The sequence below is a fragment of the Podarcis liolepis genome (genome assembly GCF_965112155.1).
Source record: "Podarcis liolepis genome assembly, chromosome: 11".
In the NCBI taxonomy this organism is placed as follows: domain Eukaryota; kingdom Metazoa; phylum Chordata; class Lepidosauria; order Squamata; family Lacertidae; genus Podarcis; species Podarcis liolepis.
In genome coordinates this window covers 23,319,963-23,342,475 of record NC_139565.1, presented here as the reverse complement: position 1 = coordinate 23,342,475, position 22,513 = coordinate 23,319,963, and the positions used below count along the sequence as shown (strand labels likewise).

The 22,513-nt window shown below is 42.0% G+C and overlaps 1 long non-coding RNA gene across 1 annotated transcript in view; it reads right to left on the bottom strand.

Annotated features, from left to right (window-relative positions):
- Positions 1 to 10,903: 10,903 nt before the first annotated feature.
- The window catches only part of LOC310688372, a 342,987-nt gene continuing 331,377 nt past the window's right edge, over positions 10,904 to 22,513 (bottom strand). The window contains exon 2 of the long non-coding RNA XR_014516904.1: positions 10,904 to 11,407. This is a non-coding gene — a long non-coding RNA (uncharacterized lncRNA). The remainder of the gene's footprint in view (positions 11,408 to 22,513) is intronic.

The following is a 22,513-nucleotide window of genomic DNA, read 5'->3' as shown; positions in this document are numbered from 1 at the left end:
AACGGTAACGTGCCCACACTGTACAGTGTGCATTTCTGACCCCAGCAAGTAGGACAAAACCTTTGGCATGCCTAGCATGCTAGCAATGCCAAATTGGAAAACTTCCTACATTGCTGTTGCTTTTTTGGAAAATACTTGAACTGTTTCTTGGAAAAGTGGTCAGAGGGCAGACAGTGTTTATTCTAGGTTTTTACAGTATTTGTTGTTGCATAAGAAGCAAATAATGGGACAGAAGCGGCCAAATAATATTGATACACCAGGCATGGAAGGGATCTTCTCTAGATAGCAAATTATGTGCTATAGACTTGATTGGACTTAAAGGAGGACAATATCCTCCTGCTGGCAACTTTGTCAAGGATGTATAACTTGCTGTTGAAATGGAATACACAGGATGAAACGGTGAAATCTGCTATGATTAAATGGGCACAAGATGTTGGACATAACATAATGATGGCTGACTGGGAACAGTTATGGACCACAGGTATGAAGTTCACGGCATGTAATGCCTTAAAAGAGAATATTATGAAAATGATATACAGGTGATACATGGCACCAGTCAAGCTTGCAAAAATCTATCATTTGCCCGACAATAAATGTTGGAAATGTAAAGAATCTGAAGGTACATTCTTTCACCTTTGGTGGATGTGCCCAAGGATTAACGCTTTCTGGGAGATGATTTATAATGAAATGAAAAGGGTATTTAAATATACCTTCTTGAAGAAACCAGAGGCCTTTCTTCTGGGCATTGTCGGCCAATTGGTGCCAAAGAAGGACAGAACTTTCTTTCTTTCCACAACAGCAGCAAGAATACTTATTGCAAAGTATTGGAAGACACAAGATCTACCCACTTTGGAAGAATGGCAGATGAAGGTGATGGACTATATGGAATTGGCAGAAATGACTGGCAGAATCCGAGACCTGGGAGAAGAGTCGGTGGAAGAAGACTGGAAGAAATTTAAAGACTATCTACAGAAAAATTAATGAATGATAGAATGATGTTGGATAGCAACTAAGGGGTTTCCAGCTGTAATGATTTAAGAGAATATGAAAAAAGGGTTATAAATGGGTTAAAATCTAATGGTAAGGATTTGCTGAACCAATAAATTGAAGTGGAATACAAAAAAGGGAGGTATGAGGAGGTCCGGGAAATAAGCTAAAAGAAAATAAGTAAAAGAAAAAAATGTATGTTTTTAACTGTTTTTATTTTGTATTTTTTTTTCTTTTTCATTTTTACTGTTATATTTCAAAAAAATTTAATAAATATTTTATATTAAAAAAAAGAGAGACAGTGTCTTGAACCACACCTGAGGGCAAGAGGCTAATGTAGGGGCACAAAGTAGATTCCATACCACACCTAGTTCTGTCCTTGAACTAAGAGTGTTCTTCAACTACGGGAGAATTCTGACAAAATGGAAACGAGATCACAAATTGCCAGTGTTTGCTTATTCGTCCCATATCCAGAACAGAAATCAATTCTGTGAATATAATCAGTAGTCATTGTTGTTGTTGTTGTTGCTTTCAGCCTTCAAACAACACATGAAGTTGCTTACAGTTTCCCCACCGTTGCATTGCATTTCCTTTGCATTGAAATAAATGGGTTGGAATAATGTAAAGACAATATAATGAAGTAATTGATTATGTAAGTTGCATAATTTTGCCACAGCAGACAGCGAAACGAATAATGTAGCTTTTGGCTGAAGGCGAACTGCAGTGGAATGGAAACAGAGCTGCACAGGACAAATACAGGGCAGAACAATGCCTTCTTACATTCTTACAATTCTTCTCTGCCTCCAACAGAGATGAATGGCTTGGGAACTCAGGAGGAAGGACAGGGGTCTGCTTCTACCTCTGCCCACCATCCCAGTATCTGCCACTTGAGGCAGCCACTCTATCTTCCTAATGGTAGCGCCGGCCCTGCTCTTTCTTTGCTCTTTGCTCACTATTTGTCTGTCTCTCATACACAAACACACAAATACAAAAGGAGGGACTTCTGCCTCAAAAGAAATGGTTGGCAAAGCTTCCCCCAGATTGTAACTTGATCAGGGTTGCATCTATTGCCTTGACATCAGAATTTCCAAACAAGGACTGGGTTTCTTCTGCACTCACCAAAGCAAGTAGCAGTCCCTTAGCGAGAGACACCATAACAGGACATTGACATTCCCACCCAGCCAAATAATTATTCATTTAGTTTGAGAGATCTATGAACACAAGGTTAATCACATTCAAGTAAACAGCAGCCTTGCAGAAGCCTGGTGCCAAAAGGCAAGGGAGAGGGAAATCTTGGCAATTGTCACAAACAATATCAGTTAGTACTGCTTCTCATGTACTCATTCTTCGTTTGCATCCAAGCTCTAATGAGTTTTAGGTTTTGAAGATCTTAAAGAATTTTAAACTCTTAGTCCTTCCTTCCTTTGCTCTATTAATGGAGAAAGAGAACACATTTTCTAGTCTCAAGAGCGTCATTTGGTTTGTGTGTTTTTTTACATTTTGATTGCTACGTTACATTTCACTCCGAATCTTACTGTCAGCCGCCTTGAACACCATTTGGTGAGAAGGCAGGACACAACTTTTATAAGTCACCAAATAAATAAACAAATGCAGATCGTACAGATATGATCTGTAGAAAGCAACTGTCTGCAGAAGAGAGGAATATGTTAGAGAAAGCACTTTATAGTTAACCATCAGGGCTGATTTTTAAGGCATCATGCTGGGAATTTAACACGAAGCTCTGTGTTTAGAAGACTCTGAAGCAAAATTTAGAAGACTATAGACTCCATAATATCAGCTGTTGGCTGATTAATATTCTACAGCCTTTTCAATGTGTTTGTGGCAGGGGAGGTTATTGTTTTGTTGTTTCTGTTTTAACTATTTATTTGTGCTTTTATCTTGTACTATTATCTTGTGAACCATCCTGAGGTCTGTTGCTGAAGGGCAGTATAAGTATATAAATGTAATGAATAATAATAATAATAAACAAGGACCAGCCTGTTTGCAAAACCGGAGAAACTTGCAGGAGCTGCACACAAACCACAACCAAGCACACACTGCAATCTATCCTATTGAGTACTGTAGAAGGCTTCTTTCAAGCTTATTTTTCCCAGAGGGAGGGGATCCTGTGGACATTAGGGAAGATATCTGCGGATTCTCGTGCACCTACAACAACCATGTTGGCGATCCATCCTTTATAGTATAAGAAGCCAAATGCGGGAGAAATTTGAACTAGTTCTCATTTAAAGGCAAATCCACACTTTTCAAACAATATGCAAACCAAAGCACAGCCGTACTGACACCTGAAGCTCTCCTAATTTTGCAGTGCCATTCTCCGGCAAAGTAATATATACCAAAATGCATGCACTGGAAGAAAGTGTACATAAAAGTGCACATATTAGTGAAAAGAATATATGAAATGCATTATGTTAGGGGGGAAAGTTCTGCAAAAAGGTTTGCATTAGCCAACATTGCATAGAAACTATGGTTTAGCACCATGTGAATGATCCATAGTTATACCTATTGTTATGTACTGAAGTTCTCACCCTGGGCCAGCAGGGGGATACTGTAGATAGTTTTCACTCAGGTCTATGTATGCAAATAAGGAATTGAAAGTGACGTCCAGTGATTGGATAGTTACAGAAAATTGTTACTGTCGCGTTGTAGGGGAGCTCTATATAAGCAGGCTGGCAGAACCCTTCAGTTCAGTTCTGTTCTGGCCTGTGAATAAACAAGAGCTGTCTGAAGAATCGCTGTGTCGTCTGATATGTTCACTCACAACTTAACATCTATGTAGTGCTTTTGTGTGTGAAAAATGAGGTGCCGGTACACGTCTCTTGATAAAAGTGCAGTGGGCAGCAAAAAAAAGGTTACTCTGCACCAGTGAAAAGCATCACAGAAAGAGCACTGTGTATATGTATACAAAGATCAACAATGCCTCTGTCATACCAATATTGCATGTGTCCAGCCTAATTGTAATTAGGGGCATAACTGCAAGCTCAGATTAGTCAAAGCAGAAAGGCAGCATTCAGAAATGAGTGCATCTCATCTCTCCAAGTATTTGCTCAACTTATTTATATATCTGCTTTCCTGGGCAAGTCACCATTCTGCCAGGGTTGGGGGAAGTTTTTATGTTGATTCACAAGACACTTTGATGTCCTAATGAAAAGATCTCTTCCAAACTGCTGGAGTCACAATATTTCAACACACAGGTCAACATGAATTCACCTAAGTTGACTCCTTCCTTTGCTGGCTAAAATCTTACATACTAACAGGGTTTCAGGGCGTGTAATAATTTCCTGCTGTGGCTAAATTAACATTCCAGAACCCAATGGAAATTTTTTACTGCTCCTACAGTAACCTGCAGTTTCAGATAACTGCTGTTTACATAGAAGAATGGTATTCAGATGGAGAGACCTACCACACTCGGGAGGTTTCTCAAAGCCTCCTCTACTTCTGGATAAATAGTTATGGCTGCAGATGTGTGTGATCTGCTTGAGAACTTACACAGGGTTTTAAAGATGTGCAGAGGATCCAGGTGGTTTTGAACAGGAAATTAGGATTGTGCAGGAAATGTGTGTGGCTTCCGAGTAGACTTCAACGGAGCAAGCAGACTTTACAAATGGAGTTAGTGAGTCATGGGCAGAAACATTGCCTTTAAGCAAACAGGAAGGGGAGAACTCCGTAGGAGCCAAAATGACTCAGAGGGAAATGAAACAGGACTATATAAAACTCTGCTGTGAGAATTTGCTAGCAAACCACACTGTAACAACTGATGTGCACAGGGGTCAGTGGGAACAGCAGTAAAATTAATTTGCATGCAGTTTTCCCAGAAGATCATCCAAAGAGTCCACATTTTATCTATTTTGCAAAGCTCTGCAGCCCACACAAAATTGATCTTAGTGTAATGTCCTCTTCCACATTGTCATGCTAAGTGCAATAAAGGATAGTGGAAAGAGAGACAAATTAAACTACTGGATCTCACCTGTCCTAGATCTCACCTATCATGTGTGGTTTGACTCTAAAAAACAATTGCTAAATGATGCCTCACTAACAAGATGTTTGAGCTCTAAAATACACAATATTGGATAAGACACTAAGAATGCATCGGAAATCTAGGAAGAGGAAGCCAGAGGAACTGGGAACTGCTGCAAATTCATGTTTGCACGGATAATGATAGCACTGTAGAAGCATATCAAAGCTGTGCTCAGGTGGTAAATTGTTTAAGCTCAATCTTGAACTATGACCATGTGCATATTATTGTGATTATATTAGAAAATCTGAAAGGTGAGTGCACAGCCTAAGTACGTAGAACATGCCCTAGCAGCCAACAAATGTTCATACTGCCATTTTTGCCACTTTTCCTCCATTTTCGCCAGCCGTTTTTGCTACTCATGTAGAATAAAAATTACATTTACACAGAGATTAGGAATATGGCACACATGGAGACGCAGAAGCAGAAATGGAGTTTTAACGTGTGCTGGGACTTTTCAGCCCCCTCTTGTTGCAGCCCCCTTAATAACACTTCTTTAAATCTCCAAACCAGTATTTGATGTGGCACATGGGGCTGCAGCTGGAAGGGAAAACCACCCGCCCCCTGATGTATTCATGGAAAAATCAGACCCTTTGTAAATGCATAATTTCTTAAACAGCTTTGAAATGACTTAAGGGGAACGCTCTGAAGTTACAAGTAGTACACACAGAGAAGAAGGTTTTGAGATATCAAGAGACAAGTGCAAGGGGACCTCAAGATTGTCTTACATCACAAACAGGGATATTCTTTTTCATCATATAATCCTGATGCTCTGAAATGAGAAATCAGCATGTGTTTATTTGCGAACCGCTCAGCCTCTTGAAGATCCTGGCTATCATAAGAGCCCATTCTTTGGAATGCAGCATTTTTCATTAATGGGTTTTGATATCCTTGGAGCATATGTGATATAGATTAAGGTGGTTTTACAAAAACAACGTAAAGCGGGTGAGAGGGATTTTTGGCTCTCCTGATGTTGCTGGTCTACAACTATCCATGACCATCGGCCATACTGTGCAGGACTTGTGGCGTAGCATGGATTGTCAGTGCCCGGGGTCAAGCCTAGGGAGTGGGGGGGAGGAAAATGGGTGGAGTTCGCATGCGCATTAAACTGCCTAGCGTCGTCCATGTCACCCAGGAGATCACAGCCACAGAGATAAGAAAAGAAGAGTCGTTCTATTGTCCGGAGAGGTCGCTTCCTGGTTCACATGGAGAAGACGTTTTCAGCGGAGCCCCGTGACGGAAGCATGCAGCTGTATTGAGGCAGCAGCAGGTGTCGAAATTTTGCACCCCTATTTTGCACCTGGGGTAACCGCCTCTGTGCTCTCCATGCTACGCCACTCCCCAGGGCTAATGGGATTTGGAGTCCAGCAACAACTGAAGGGACATTTTTGGCATACAGGATGTATTCTTGAATGAAGAATATGTTGATTTGCGGACTTGACTCTCACCTACTCAGGTCTATAGTTAGAGGGGTAAGAGGCAACGTGTGCCCCTGGAGATGCTGTGCTTTGGGGCAATTATTGTAAACCCTGTTTGAGCCAAGTTCTCATTTCAAGCCCAAATAAAGTGATGTAGGCAAGAACTGAATTTTGGGGTAGGACAAGTGAAACAGAAGAATAAAATTATTAAGATTGGATGATGGATGAATCATCCTTCTTTGAGCAGGAGGTTGGATGGAAATACCCCTAACTCTGTGATTCTTTCACGCCATTTTTGTAGCTACTTCTTATTGCTGTTGTCAGGTACTGCTATAAGCCTTGGTGGTGGGACACTGGGGGTGCCGATTACTGTTGTAAAGGGCAGAGGGAGCCCAGGCACTGAGAATCTGATAGGTCAACTGAAAACTATGAGATTTCCCCCCGTCCCCCTTCTGGTCCTGCTTGCAGCCAAGGATGCAATGTCAATGGAGCTGTTACTAAATGCCACCTAGTAGGTTATCCTGAGGATGGGACTGACCTGGGGATACATACCATATTTTTCGCTCTATAACACGCACCAGACCATAACACGCACGTAGTTTTTAGAGGAGGAAAGCAAGAAAAAAAATATTCTAAACAAAATAGTGGATATATGATTTTTGTGGTTCATGCTGTGGCCACAGACATGTGATCTGACAGTGAGTTTGGAGTAGCCCAATGCAAAAATCCTGAGGATCCATGTGGATCCATGCTTTGTAACCACGGAGGAGGGAAGGAAGGGGAACCATGGATCCTCTGCTCACGACTGCAGCAGATCCCCCCTGCCACCTGCAGGCATTCGCTCCATAACACGCACAGACTTTCTAGGAGGAAAAAAGTGAGTGTTATGGTGCAAAAAATACGGTAATAGGCACCTGGGTAGAGGCAGGTGGTATTAGCCTGCTTCAGTTATGTTAACTTAGGTTCTTGGTTCAGCATTAGCCCTCAATGGTTGGGAAAGTGTGGGTTTCATTTCTCCACCCTCTCCCCCAGTTCCTATCTAGCAGAGCTCACATTTAAAGCATTAGCCCCCGATATCACACACATGGGATTGAAGGATTCTGGTTCATGTTTATACCACCCCAGTGACTACTCCTGATAGAGATGGTCTTGGACCTGATGTTGAGAATCCCCAAGCTTTTCTTTCCGGGGGTGGAGGAGGTCTTCAACATTCATGCGAAGACCTCCTTACCAAGTGTAACTACCGTTAGCAACCATGGAGCTGGCCAAGAATGCCTGGGGTCCTATAAATGTGATGGGTCATATGCTCAATCTGGTGTTCTCTGCCAGGTGAGGTGATGGTTCCATGGAGAAATCACAACATGGTGGGGTTTAGAAGCATGGAAACCATAACACCTCCACAGGGATTGGAAACCAGTTAAGATGATCTGCCTGCAAAGACTGATGGATTCTTGGGACCATTCCATTTTTGTAAACATTACTCAGCTGGAGAACTGTGTTGCAAAATTTGGGAAAGTGTAAATTTCAATATGTAGCTGCATTTCTGTCTGCATATTGTTTCAGAAAATGCAAATTTGGTTAAGTTCGCCTTTAAATGTGAATTGTTTCCCTATTCCTAACACCAGCATATATGTGACATTTCACCGTCCCAGTAGTCAGCCTGTTCCCTGAGTGCACTTATTTGCCGGAGCAGCAAATGTTAAAATAATTGCTTATGCAAAAGTCAGAGTGACTACCATCATGAAATCACAAGGGCTCATGTATCTTATGTACTCAAAAGTCACGAAAGGCAGATTGCTTCTAGGAATCTGACGGGCCAACATGGGAATGTGTGTCCTGTTAATTCGTTTTTCACTGTGCCCAAACAGTGCAGCCAGCATTTCTCTCCTTTTTCAACCTGAACATGTGCAGAACTTCCCTTTTAGACTACAAAAACCTATCTAAATAGAGCATCTGAAGTGTTTTGCACAACTGAGTGCAAATCTTTTGCTCAGTGAAGATAGCCATCGGCTCCTGTTATCTGTAATCCGAACGATTCACTCTCTGCATCCCTAAACAGGCTTACACAATGCTGCCACTGCTAGCGGTACCTACCAGCCGTTTACTGCATGTGCAAATCCAGCAAGGGGAATGGCGAACACAGTATGGGGGATGAATGAAAGAATCCAACACAGGAGGCATGCTTTGCACACTGGGAAGTCTAGTTGGTGTCACGGTTGCAAAATATTTCCCATGCTTGGACTGGGGTGATTGCATTTAATTTATTTTTTAACTAGGATATAAATCTTGGAAACATTTTTAAAAAGAACTAAAATATGCAGTCACATTTTTGTGCTGAGATCCAGGGACAAGTTGTAGGATCCTAGTTGCACACATTCGTCAAGCTCCCATATCCTAGAGACCACCTTTCCTTGTAGCAGCACATCCCCCAGCTCTATAGTATTATTCCAACAAAACCATACCTCTCATTTTTATCAGTTCAGGAAATTTGAATTGTAGGCGCAGAAGCAGGGCCTTTACACTGATGGCCCCAGGACTTTGGGATGTTTCTCCCAGCGAACATCCTTGCTTACATTTTGAAAAGACTATATAGCACCTACTGCGATTTCCAAAAGGCTTTTGGTTTCAGGAATTCTGTCGATTAACGTCGGTGGATGGGGTGGGTGCTGTTTTTATTATTTGTTTTTCAACATTCATTCTCGTAACCCACTTTAATAGTCCACACAGGATAAGAGGAAGAAAAAGAAAAAGAGACCACGGATGTTATAGTTACTCTTAGAGCTTGCATATTTATTGAACAAATCCTACTAAAAGAGCTAAAATACATTGGGTACTTGTAGTGCATTATTAAAGATCACACTGTTACAAAAGCCTACATTTTCAGCAGTACACAACTGCAACTATACATAAATGCCACAACTGCTGAATACTGATTCTTGCTATATGTATATACAGCACAATTGACGCTTATCTAGTCTACTAGAAAGAAAGCGCACGAGAATAGGGAAGGAGGAGGAGGAGGAAGAGGAGGAGGAAGTGGAAAGAAAACTAAGAATTGCAGTGCATGCATTGGTATTTAACAGTCAGAAGCTAAACAGTTCAGGTCAAAACCTGCCCAGTCAAAGGAAGAGCTGAAAGACAGAGTTATATAAAAAAATCAAGGTGGGCTTCCAGACTGTGTCTAACACAACAACATTCCATGAGGAGATGGTACAATTTTGTATTGTATTTTGTTTCCTAATACCCTGGGAGCAAGAACAAAAATGTAAAACCCACACATTGGAAAGACTGTGGAATTCTATTCATTGCTTTTTAAAGAGTTTGTCATTTTATACATTTAAAGGAACGATTACGTTTTTGGGGGGAGGGGGGGAAACCAGCCAATTCTTATTGATTTTAAGAGGACATGTAAAAACATGCTAACCCTCCCTTTAAAAAAAAGAAAAGCCTTCCTAATAAATAAAAAAGACAAAAAACATTAAGAAGACCCCTAAAGACCGTATGAAAATTATTGCTATTCTTTTATCCAAATGATATAAGCAGGATGGCAGAAAGGAACTCGTAGTAAATTACAGTTTTGTGATTGCTCCCACTTACCATTTCAAGTTTGTGAGCAGACCCAGGTGGGAATTGGTTCCGCACTTACTGTATTAGTAATTACTCACCCTACAACACTGAATAAGAAAGCCACACTGAAGACACAAGGAAACAAGTCAGTCCAGTCTAAAGAACGAGAACGAAGTACCAACACCTTCTTAGAACATGGAAATTAAAAATAACTCCATCAGAGCTACCTTGCCAAGGAGCACGTTTAAAGTCCAAAATAGCACCATTCATCAGTGTCTCAAATCCCGTGGCAGCATCTCAGTCACTTACCACAAGGAAACCATGAGTTTCATACTACTTCTATACATCAAAAGAGTACATGGATAAAATATAGAGATATACAGACAATCGATGAAAATAAACTACTAGGCTTGTTACATCTAAAATGAAATAAAAGGGGGACTCTCAGCCTCTGCAAGAAGCAGTTCGGAATCATGGAAATGAAGAGGCAGCAAAGTTACCAGTTGCATGCGGTCTGTTGAGTTTTGAGTAGTGGAAGACATTGTTGTGGTAGAACCAGGCCTGAAGGCCCACCTGTAAAGTTTGTAAACTTGGATTCACAGTGTGAAATTCTGAGAGCTTTGACTTGAGTCAGAATGGTAATAAACCGGTTTCATGATACGTATTTCCCCCCCACTGTAATTCTCTATAGAAAGGCTCAGAGTCCCGTAATTTTCTTCGTATGATTTACACAGAAACAATTCCCGATATATGACACCATGATGACCTCATCAACACCCATACATCATATTTAATACAAATGAGGAGTTATGATTAAAAAGAGGAGAGGTAATTTATTTTGGTGAAATGGTGTCCATAGCGATTTGCTGGTGCCAGGAGCGGAGCTTCCACCTTGTCGTTCTTTTTGCGATTGACTTCCTTTGGGATGGGTAGGTTGTCCTACACAAAAAGGGTGGGAGGAGGAGAGAAAAGAGTTAGCTGCATTTCTACCGTACCAATGTAAAACCTTTCCCCTTACATACATTTGGCTTGTTACAGACTTGGTTTAAACATTAAGGATACACAACTTCAAGTTCAAAGTATTAGGTGGAAGAATGTTGTTTAGGATATTGTTTTCCAAACACAATGCAATCAACAAAACTATGATGAATGGAGAAAACATCACACACTACAATTCGCTTTCTAGAGTTCTGGGTCTTGGTAGGTGCAGAAGCCATGCCTTAGGAAATTTCCATCTTGGCTGAATAACCATGTCAGTATGGTACACACAATTCCTCAAATTATAGCACCAGTAATCCCAAGATACAGAAATTGCCCTTTGGCTAGTGTAACAAAGTGGTAGAGCATTACACAGCTTTTTCTTTCCTACATCTTGGAAAGCAAAAGGGCAGTACAGTGGTACCTCGGGTTAAGTACTTAATTCATTCCGGAGGTCTGTACTTAACCTGAAACTGTTCTTAACCTGAAGCACCACTTTAGCTAATGGGGCCTCCCTCTGCCGCCACACCACCACAGCATGATTTCTGTTCTCATTGTGAAGCAAAGTTCTTAACCCGAGGTACTATTTCTGGGTTAGCGGAGTCTGTAACCTGAAGCGTATGTAACCTGAGGTACCACTGTATTATTTTTTGTTGCATCTGTATCGCACCCTGCTTCCAAGGAGCTTGCAGCAAAGTACATGAGATTTCCTCAGTATAAAGTTTCAGACTTCTGGCCGGAAGGGAATCACTACCATTTTCATAGTTAATGACTCTTCTTCTTTCTGCAACACTGAAGAGTATGGCCCCATCTGTTGGAAATAAAATTTCCAAGATCACAGGGGCCTTCTCCAGGTAAAAGAACAATACCTAACCCCAGCAAGCTGACATAGGAGCAGCTGTTATTTTCTGACCAAGAAAACAAGATAGATTGTTTGCACAAGGGTAGCACAGAGGGGAAGACTTCCTGTTCTTAATGTATCTGCAAACCTCCTTATTCTGCATGTTTTGGATATGTTTGGACGCAGAGATGCGGTTGTGCAAGGCTGATGCTTAAGGCAGTTAGACACCTGGTTGCGTGCTCTGCACACAAACTGCCAAGTGTAAGCAAGTGTGCAAAAAAGAAACAAGGTAAAATCTGATTGCATAAATTTACAGACCAGGTGAGGATCGTATTAAGTGCACCTAATACACGTCTGAGGGAGATAACTTACTGATAATAGCATGAGGAAGATTGCTTTAAACCATCACTCAAAGGCACAGAACATTAATGCTAACAAGCTTGCCTGCCAATGAATTCATTTGGGTGTTAATCAGAGGCTCCATTTTTACTGGCACTTCTAATTTAGTGCACATAAAATCCATTCGTGCTGCAAAAAATTGCCTAGTTATTGAAATGTACCTTTTTGCTGCCTGCCTTCTCCTGCCTTCTTAAATGGCTTGTTTCTTAGGCTCCTGGCACCCAGTAATGAACCCTTTTCCTGCAATAATTTACTGAAAGGCATATTTATTCTCTCAAAGTGGTAAGGAATGGTAGCAGGCCATGCTGCCAGAAGCTGTGCTTTACTATCTAGATTGTCTTGCTAATACTTTCTTTCCCATACTGTCACTTCTAATGTTTAGTTCTTAGTTCCTATAATATATTATAACAAGTGCTTAAGCCTGGCTCTAACTTTAAACCTATGTTTAGCCTGTTTACTATTTAATGTCAGCGAGATTTAAAGTAAAGTCCATTATTATGCATTATCTTGAGCAGAGAGACACTGCAGAAAGAGAGTCCTAACAATAAATTCCACAAAGTCCTCATCATTATAGGCGAAATCCAGCACACAGGTGGGACATAAATCTGATTTGTGTGTGCAGGATTGCAACCAAGATAGTTAAACGGGTGGGGTTTTTTTTGCTTTTCTGTGGCTACATGTAAATAGGCTAGACTTATTAGTCTTGAAATTTAGTTTATATTAATTCCAGTAAGTATTAAATGCTCACATTTCTTTCTTGAAATTCTGCATCAGAAATCAGTTTACACACCTCTATATTAACCTTGTTTAGTTTCAGTTTTCTTATATATTTATAACATTTCTATACTGATAATATTCAAAATCCCCAAGTGATTCACATAACACACAATAAAACAATTTTTAAAAATGAATATCTAGAAATACAACATTATAACAAAAAATACAAAATAACAAATGGGATTCTATAGGGGGTTGCCCTCCCATCTAAAACAGGTTGATTCCCTCCATTCAGATCAGCCATACCACCTCCATTTTATCTGGTTTACATTTCAACTTGCTTGCCCTTATCCAAACTTGTTTGCTCTCATTTTCTTTAACTCAGAAATGGCAAACTCTTGAATAACGGCAGCCTCCCGATCAGAATAAAATATTGGCTGCAGAATATTTTCCTAGCCTCTATGCCAAGCAAAAATGTGGAAGGGGGGGAGCCCACAACCCTATCTCATATATTCACGATTTTCCATATCCAGCATTTTTAGCTGTGCTAATAATTCTGCTACTCTACGGCCCTACTGCTGAGCCTGTTCAGGCAAAGCTATCTTGAAGCTGGAATCCAACTGTCGTACATTATTAATTCAAGCTGTCTCTGCAGTTATACACACTCAAGAGAATACCCAGCAGCCCAATCCCATTTCATTGCGACACCAGCAAAGGGAGGTCATCAGCTGGAGCACAAACTAGCAGTGGCCTCTCTCTGTGTCAGGGGCTGGCAGAAGGCAGATTGGCACTGGGTGGAAACAGCAGCATTCTGGGGCAGGGGTGGGCATATATAAAGCCCTTGAACTATTTACAATGAACTAAGGCAGGGGTGAGGAACTTGTGGTTCATTCAAACTCCACCTCCCATCAGCCCCAGCCAGCCTGGCCAATGGCAAGGGATGATGGGAACTGTACTTAACATCTGGAGGACCACGGGTTCCCCTTCCCTGCAGTGAGTCTTCCACCTCACCCTGAGATCATGCACTCCAGCCCTGACGCCATGTGGCAACTCTCCAGCAGGCCATTTGTTCTAAGAAGAATTGGGAGGAGAAAGAATCTTGGCAGGCCAGACATGGCATACGGGCCCCATGTTGACTTTCCTGTTCCTTGTGGATAAAATGGAGATGACGGGGCTCATTTCCTAGTATTTTGCTGCCTTTAACCACATACTCTGTGGAGATTGTTTCCCCCCCGCAGCGGTCCCCTACCTCCAGAAGTACTGATCTAATATTACCTCACGCCAGGAAGTGAACATGGCCAGGATGCCTGCATGGCAATCACAGTCAAAAATGCTAAGTCAAGAGAAATAACTTGCTCATCTCTTGCTATAAGGAAAACCCAACAATTAAGAAACTGTTGCTCTAGAAGCAGTACACATTGTATGTGCAATACAATTCTCTCTCTCTCTCTCTCTCTCTCTCACACACACACACACACAGAGAGAGAGAGAGCGCGCTAGGTTTTGTGCTATGATCCTGTCTACTCCTGAGCTGAGAACTCACAGACATATTTCAAATTTAAAATAATGTATGTGTTTATGTTAAAGCTCTGGTTTACAGTTCACGAGAATTTGGCCCAAGATCTTTAGAATTCAAAGCTCCTTTTGTTGCATTTTAGAGAACATTCCCTTAAATAAGTCAATTGCTTCCTCAATTGTTTTTTTGCTTGTTGTTTGGTTTTATTCATGGCTTTTTTTTACTCTTAGAGGATATAGGAAGAAAACTAAAAAATTTAACATGCAAGCAACAGAGACAGACAGACAGATGAAAGATCTGGGCAGGGTGCCAAAAGTATTGTGTTGTGCAGTTCCTTTTCAGCTGTAAAAACAATCTCGACCCTGAAATTCTGCCATACAGTCATAAGATTAAATATATATATATCTCATGTGACCATACTAGGATCTGCAAATACAGTCTCTCTGTTCCTTGCAAACCATTTCCACTTGTCTAGTCCATGAGAAAGAGAAAGGGCTTTTTTGTCTGCAATTCTGAATTCATGAATCTATTCTTTTTTATTGCTCCTTCATTATATAAGGCTGTTTTAGATTAGAAAGAGGAGTTCATAAAATTGGAAGACTGAGCCCTTTTCACTATTTATCTGTTATGTTCCATTAGCTCTAATTGCATAAACCTAATTTAAGTTTGTGATTATAAAGGTTCTCTATTTCTATATAATATTCTAATGGTAATATCCAGAAAGACAAATTGCATTGATTTAAGTCTTTAATAACATCCATAAGGTTGCAATCCTAAACAAACCTAGGGTCATTGGGCACGGTGGGACTTACTTCTGAGTAAACATGAATAGGGCTGCACTGCAAGCTTCTTCCTTGGTTAATAAAATTCTAGCCATGAACAAAAGAGTTGTATTGGAAGAGGCAATTTCTGAAGTCTCCCTAGGTTTCAGAGGTGGCTCTTTACATTGGGGAGGGGAGATAAGAAACAAATTTTTGAGACTGCAACCCACAGGGCACTTTGCCAGCCCAAAGCATTCACCAGAGCCTTCACTATGGAAATAAATGAGCAAATTGATCCTCTTGAACTATTGCTGCAGGGGCATGCTGGCAATCCTCTATTCAGTTTTACTGCCTACAATGGAGACTCTCATCACACTGTGGGAGTTCAGAGAGCTCCTCTCCCTTGCCAGCACCTCCTGATGCCATAGAAGAGCCCATCATTCAGAGGGCAAAAGAAGGTGGAGGGATGAGCAGAGAGGAGAATCACAAGGGGAATGGCATGGCCACAGTAGCAGCTAGCAGCTGGTTCTACCCATCAGATGGTCCAAGAAGAAGGGAGAGACTGAGAACGAAGGATTTCTAAGCTATCTGGCCACCAGAACCAAACATGACCACCCAGGCCCAGCAGTGTGTAGGGGGCAGGTTGGGCTGGTCTAGCGTCCTTCTGAGACCTAGGCCTTTGGCCAGTGCCTGACCTCCTGGATTCCACATGGTCAGAGAGGAAGGATCTGTGACCCTTCCCACCAGCCGAAGCCAAAAGGGTGCATGGATCAAGCTTTCCTCTCTACCTGATGGACGCATACTATAAGGGTAATAAAGTGATATTCACAACCCTGGGAACAAGGCTTCCTGTCCCTAGACCATACTGCATGTGCCTTACTGTAACACTACCATGTTGCACAGGGGAGGAAAGATCCAATGGATGGCACAGTGGCAGCAACACACTGGAATACAGTTGTACCTTGGATCCCGAATGCCTTGTGAGTCGAACGTTTTGGCTTCCGAACGCCGCAAACCAGAAGTGAGTGTTCTGGTTTGCAAACGTTCTTTGGTACCCAAACGTCTGGCGTGACTTTCGCAGCTTCTGATTGGCTGCAGGAGCTTCCATGTCATAATATAAAACCACTTCCATGTCATAATATAAACCAGCATGCAGCTCAGAAATTTCCTTCAATGAAATGCATAGAAAATGTGCTGTTGCTTGAATGACAGATTTGTTTGTGGGAATCTTCTTAGGACAGCTCTAGGACTATAACTGAAACTATTTTTCAGCTGTTCACTGTTTTGCTTACTTGCCAATTTTGCTGCCAAATATCTGAGTCATCAGTAAAGAGGGATAAGAAAATAAGACCAGTATGTTTTGTGGCTTTGAGGAAACCATTTTTATCCTGTGCAAATTTCAGATCCAATTCTGGACATAATAAAACAAAAATAAGGCTGTTTAAACTTGTCAGGACAACTCAAGACACCTAAAGCCATTTTAACAATAGTATTACTATTTATCAACAATACAACCAAAAACTTGTATTTAATTCCACTGAAGGCTTCAAAGGTTGTGAAGATTTAGGGGTCAAATATGTCTTGCATGTCAATATGTGTAGCCACTGTAATATTTCGCCCCGTTTTCAATTCTTCAAAATGCTGCTGAAATTCTGTAACATGTGTTTGTGTGTAACTGATGTGTGGGAGTGTGTGCAGCTAGCCCCAAGACTCGATGCAAACACACAGTTCAAGCTTTAAAATGCCAACTGAGATATATTTTGAAAAGTACCTGAAGAAACCCTCCATGCTCATGGCTGATTGGAATGTGCTTCTGGCTTTCTGTGAACCTTGGATGATAAACCTACAGAAATATTAATACAATGAAACAAAAATTAATCATGAGGTTGCGGTCGTTTGCAGAATTGCAGTGCATAATTTGAAACAAAATGCAAGCAGGGTCCACATTGGTGCCCAGGAGTTTCACCAGCCTTTGGTTTCCCCGGAGTTTTTTTAAAGCAAATTTCTAGTTCTTCTGACCAGCAAAAAGTTGAAACAGGGTGTACAAGAGAAGCCACTAACTGAGGTTCTGAGGAATCTCCTAGAAACACTATGCTATGGCCAAACTCGTTTTTGTATGTTAAAGATCCCAAATTCAACCCCCTGGCATCTCCATCTTGGGTGAGGGACAGCCTCCATCTTCAGCCCTGGAAAGCCACCAATGGTTTAGTCTTCGCTTCTTTAGACAAGAAAGGCTCCCAGAGCAGCTTAGAAAAATAGCGAGCAGCATAGTCGTCACACTCAGCCTTACAGTCTAAAAGAGACAATGCCCAAGGGGAGAAAACGGGATAAGGAATGAAGAAAAAGCAACGCCAGGTACCAGCTCTTAAAGTTATCAGCTTTGATGGACACAGATCAAGAAGTCTGATGGGATGATTGCCACCAAGTGACAGCTGAGGGACAGCCAGAGGCAGCTGGTCTCTCAGCAGAAGCAATGCAATATGCCTGCTTCCCTTCTCTCCCCCTGCTCTGTAAACTGATGTAGTAACTGCCACTGTGTGAAAAATAGTTGAATCTGAATTATTTTTTTAAGAAGCAGTTTGTGGTTGTAGGGAAAGGACAAGTTTTAGTATCGTTTTTCAGGGAGTTTCTTTGCACAATTCCCAAGTTCCTCTTCGTTGCTTTTTACCTGAAGACCACCACAGAAGCAATAGGATTAAGGATTTCTGAAATGTTGACCATCTGTCCCCAGACTGCCTGTTTCTTCCAATCACTACTTCTGGGGAATAACGCTATGACCGGGCTTCAGATTTTGTGATAAGGATGATGCAGTATGATGCACAAAGTCTGGGAGGGGAGAGGTAGGTGCACAGGGCAAAGAGGGGAAGCCACTCTGTCACCACCTGCTGGTCTAAATTTGTATAAAGTAGTTTTGTAGGGTCTTCGGAGATCCCTTAACCCAGAGAAGTGCCCTGCGTCATCTTATCCACACACCATTTTGCTCACCTGGTTTTGAACTAAGCTGATACTGAAATAAGCCTGCCTTTAATACAATTTGACTGTTGCATTTGAATGATCGCTGTGCAGTTTATGTGACACCTGTAACTTAATTTGCCATGTACTCACAGAATCTGGCATCAGTGGAGCTTAACTTCAACTATGTGAGGGGGTGAACTCCCCAGGCACCAAAGGGTCTTACTTCCTGCAATACCTGCTGGATGCTTGTATCTGATTATTTACAATTTTGATTACTCCAAATCAGAAATGAAACCTGTCTCCTCAAATGCCAAGTTATTGTCAGGAACACTGAGCTATCCTCAGAGAGGTGATGGCAGGACTCTTTCTTCATTCTGCTCTTAAATCCTTCACAACCATCATTCACACTCAGTTGGGCATTTAGGCATAGCAGTCATGTCTGCTGTTTTTATTTCATTAATCTACAAAATTTTGCCTGCCAATCTTCGTTGTTGTCCATCACTATCGTGGCTGAATTTCTACCACTGGAAGAAAGCTAATGGTGTAAAAACCCTCACTTTTGAAACAGGAAAAAAGCAGAAATCCTGAAGAACCCAATCTATCTCCTTTTGTTTTGTTTCCGTACAGATACCACAAATGGTGAAGCTGCAACCCTTTGCACACTTACCTGAGGGTAATCCTCATTGAACTTGGTGGGGCATACTTCCTAATAAATATGCATAGGGTTTCACGGCATAGTAACTTAACATTTTTCCAAAGTCTCATATGAAAAAAGAAATGTGGCAAGAAATCAAATGAAAAAATATAAGTGGAAGAACTGAGGGTTGTTGTTTTTTTAACCAACCTTTCTTTTTTAACAGGGCTGTGAATGATCCCGCCAAATCACACCCTTGACTTCACTGGAAGCCTACAAACACCAGATTGGGAAAAGAGAAAATGTAATACGATGGTGTCTTTAGCAAAAGTAGAGGACCAGCTTCAAGTACCATCATTGCCAGAGAGAAAGGATCATGGATAGTTGGACTAGGAAATTATAATCATTATGTAATTTGTACCCCACCCGTCTGACTGGCTTGCCCCAACCACTTTGGGTGGCTTCCAAGAGATATAAGAACACAATAAAACATCAAACATTAACAATATCCCTAAACAGGGCTGCCTTCAGCTGTCTTCTAAGAGTTGTGCAGTTCTTTATCTCCTTGACATCTGATGGGAGGGCGTTCCACAGGGCGGGCGCCACTACCGAGAAGACCCTCTGCCTGGTTCCCTGTAACTTCACTTCTCGCAGTGGGGGAAGAGCCAGAAGGCCGTCAGAGCTGGACCTCAGTGTCGAGGCTGAACGATGGTGGTAGAGATGCTCCTTCAGGTATACAGGGCCTCCATAACTCTTGCCAAATAGATTTGGCAGCTGTGTCTGGTGACTGGGAGCGGCCGCCGAGACCATATAACACCGGTCTTGAAAGACCTACATTGGCTCCCAGTACGTTTCCGAGCACAATTCAAAGTGTTGGTGCTGACCTTTAAAGCCCTAAACGGCCTCGGCCCAGTATACCTGAAGGAGCGTCTCCACCTCCATCGTTCTACCCGGACACTGAGGTCCAGCACCGAGGGCCTTCTGGCGGTTCCCTCACTGCGAGAAGCCAAGTTACAGGGAACCAGGCAGAGGGCCTTCTCGGTAGTGGCGACCTCCCTGTGGAACGCCCTCCCACCAGATGTCAAAGAGAACAACAACTACCAGACTTTTAGAAGACATCTGAAGGCAGCCCTGTTAAGGGAAGCTTTTAATGTTTGATGTAACATAGTATTTTAACATTCTTTTGGAAGCCGCCCAGAGTGGCTGGGGAAACCCAGCCAGATGGGCGGGGTATAAATAATAAATTATTATTATTATTATTATTATTATTATTATTATTATTATTATTATTATTATGATGTCTGGGGTAGATTGAGTTTGACACAGGGATGCTTGAGGAGTTCATCTGGTTCATATTCTGAAGTGAAATGACCTGAACTGAATCTAATGTATGGATTGGAATGCGGCTAGCTATCTTTTGGATCCTGTCATTTTCTAAGATTCTGCCAGAGCACATAGTTGTGCCTACTGTGTGGCAGCAAAAGCAGCAAAGAAGGCCTACATCACTGCTTCCATTCTGTCCTCAAGAGCTCTTCAGGGTGGTCCATAGGCTGTTGACACCTATATTAGGAGCCTTGAACACCTCAGAGATGGTCTGTGAGTTGCTTTCTGGGCATTTTGAGGACAAAGTTGTTTGTCTCCTGTGAGTTGCTTTCTGGGCATTTTGAGGACAAAGTTGTTTGTCTCCTTAGTGATCTAGATGTCATGACTAATTCAGTCCAAAGTGAGGTTTCCAACGCTCCATCAACCCATTGGGAGCAGTCATTACAGCTTTGGACCAATGATACCCAACTCCATTTGTCTGTAACATCTGAACTGAGAATACTTGAGAAGGCCCTGAACCTGTGTCTGGATGCAGCAATGAAATGGATGAGCGCTAATAGTGTTTGAATCCTGGCAAGACAGAACCTCTGTGGGTGAGTAGTTCCTGGGTCCATGAAGGTGCCTTCCCTGGATGGGGATCATGCTCTCCTTGAAGGAGGTGATGTGCTGTTTGGAGGTGCTCCTGGATCTATCTCTGTCTATCTATCTCGGTGGTGGTGTCCTTGGTGGCTAGGAATGTTTTAACCAACTTTGGTTGATAAGGCAGCTACATACATTCCCAGATCAGGGTAGCTTGACCACAGATGTCCTTGTACTAGTAACCTCATAGCTGGATTACCACAATACACTCTATGTGAGACTACCCTTGAGGCTGGTGCAGAGGCAGCAGCTGATGCAGAATTTGGTGGCTAGGTTGTTTGTGGAGGCAAAGCCACCACAGAACACCCTGCTTGCAGGATTTGGCCTAGATGCCAATCTGCTACTGGGCCAAGCTCAATGTGTGAGAACTAGCCTGAGGCCTTATACACCAGGTTATCTGAGAGACATGCCTTACATATCCCAGTAAATTGCTGTGGTCAAGCTTTTCCGGCAAGTTCCAATAATCACAGAAGCCCACTCTGCAGTAATTTGGAAGAGGGCTTTTAGTGTGGTTGTTCTGTGAATAGCGTTCCTGTTGAGATACAGCACAGCTGAAGATATTTGTGTTCTGACAGTCTTCCCAGTTGGTCTTTTCCACAAGTGTCTCCTTGTTAGGGTTTCAGGTATTTGCTGTTTCATGTTTTTAAACTGTTTTTAATCATCTTATGTGTAGGTCGCCATGAGACAGTTGTTGAGGTGGTGATTTGTAAATCGATGATGATGATAATCTTGCCTTTGAAAATGTGCAGTGTTATGAGGTGGCCTTTAAACAAAATGGCAGCATTATTTTGAAAGTATGTGGCTGTCACAGCATCAGCCAGGCTTTCCGGCCACTTGGGAAAAGCTGTTACTGGTAGAGTGAGATGGGAACTTTTTAAAAAAGCCAGTATGTGGACCACCTCATAAAATTGCAAGTACAGATTTAATTTTTAAAAATCACATGGTTTTTTTTTCCAACAGCACATTAATGTGGAATTAGAAATAAGAACATGTGGAAGTGGTGTGGTCCAGAAATAGACTGCTTTGTCCGCTCCTTGGAACTTTAAGTAAATGTTGAGGCACAGAAATTTAAAAGCACAGAAGCTTAAATAATGGCACGGCTCTGAAGAAGGCATCCCCTCGTATCTTTCATTTGCCATGCTTCTGTTAAGACACTGTATGTGGCTTAAATTCAGTTGTTAGATTACTTTAATGCAATCAGAAGGAGTGGCCAGCAACAATGGAAGGTGAGAAAGGAAAGGGGCTAGGAAGTGGAAATTTGAAAGCTAAGACTGGAAACAGAGAGGTGTCTTATGGGTGGGACAACCACATACTGTCAGATTTTGAGGGAAACCTCCATTTCTGATGCCATAGTAAACAGATAATGCAGACAGGGCCAAACTGTTTTACAAATCTTGCTTCCCTCTCTCCCAAATGTCAATTCACGTTAAAGCAAAACTGGGCAATATGTGAAGTGTGTTGATGCATTTCATGTATCTGATTTTTTTTTAAACAAAATGAGCGGCAACCAGAAGGGAAGATCAGAACCAGGATTGTGCTGCCTCAGGTGGAAGTTAAGACTATCACACAGCACCATGGCTATTTAGAAAATTCCCTACCTGAATCTGCCATACATCTCAGGAGGAAGACCTCTAGAGCAGGGGTCTGCAACCCAAGGCCCATGGGCTGGTAGCGGCCCACGAGGCTTGTCTAACTGGCCCATGGTGACCCCTGCCGCCGCCTGCTCTTACCAGTGCGGCGCAGTG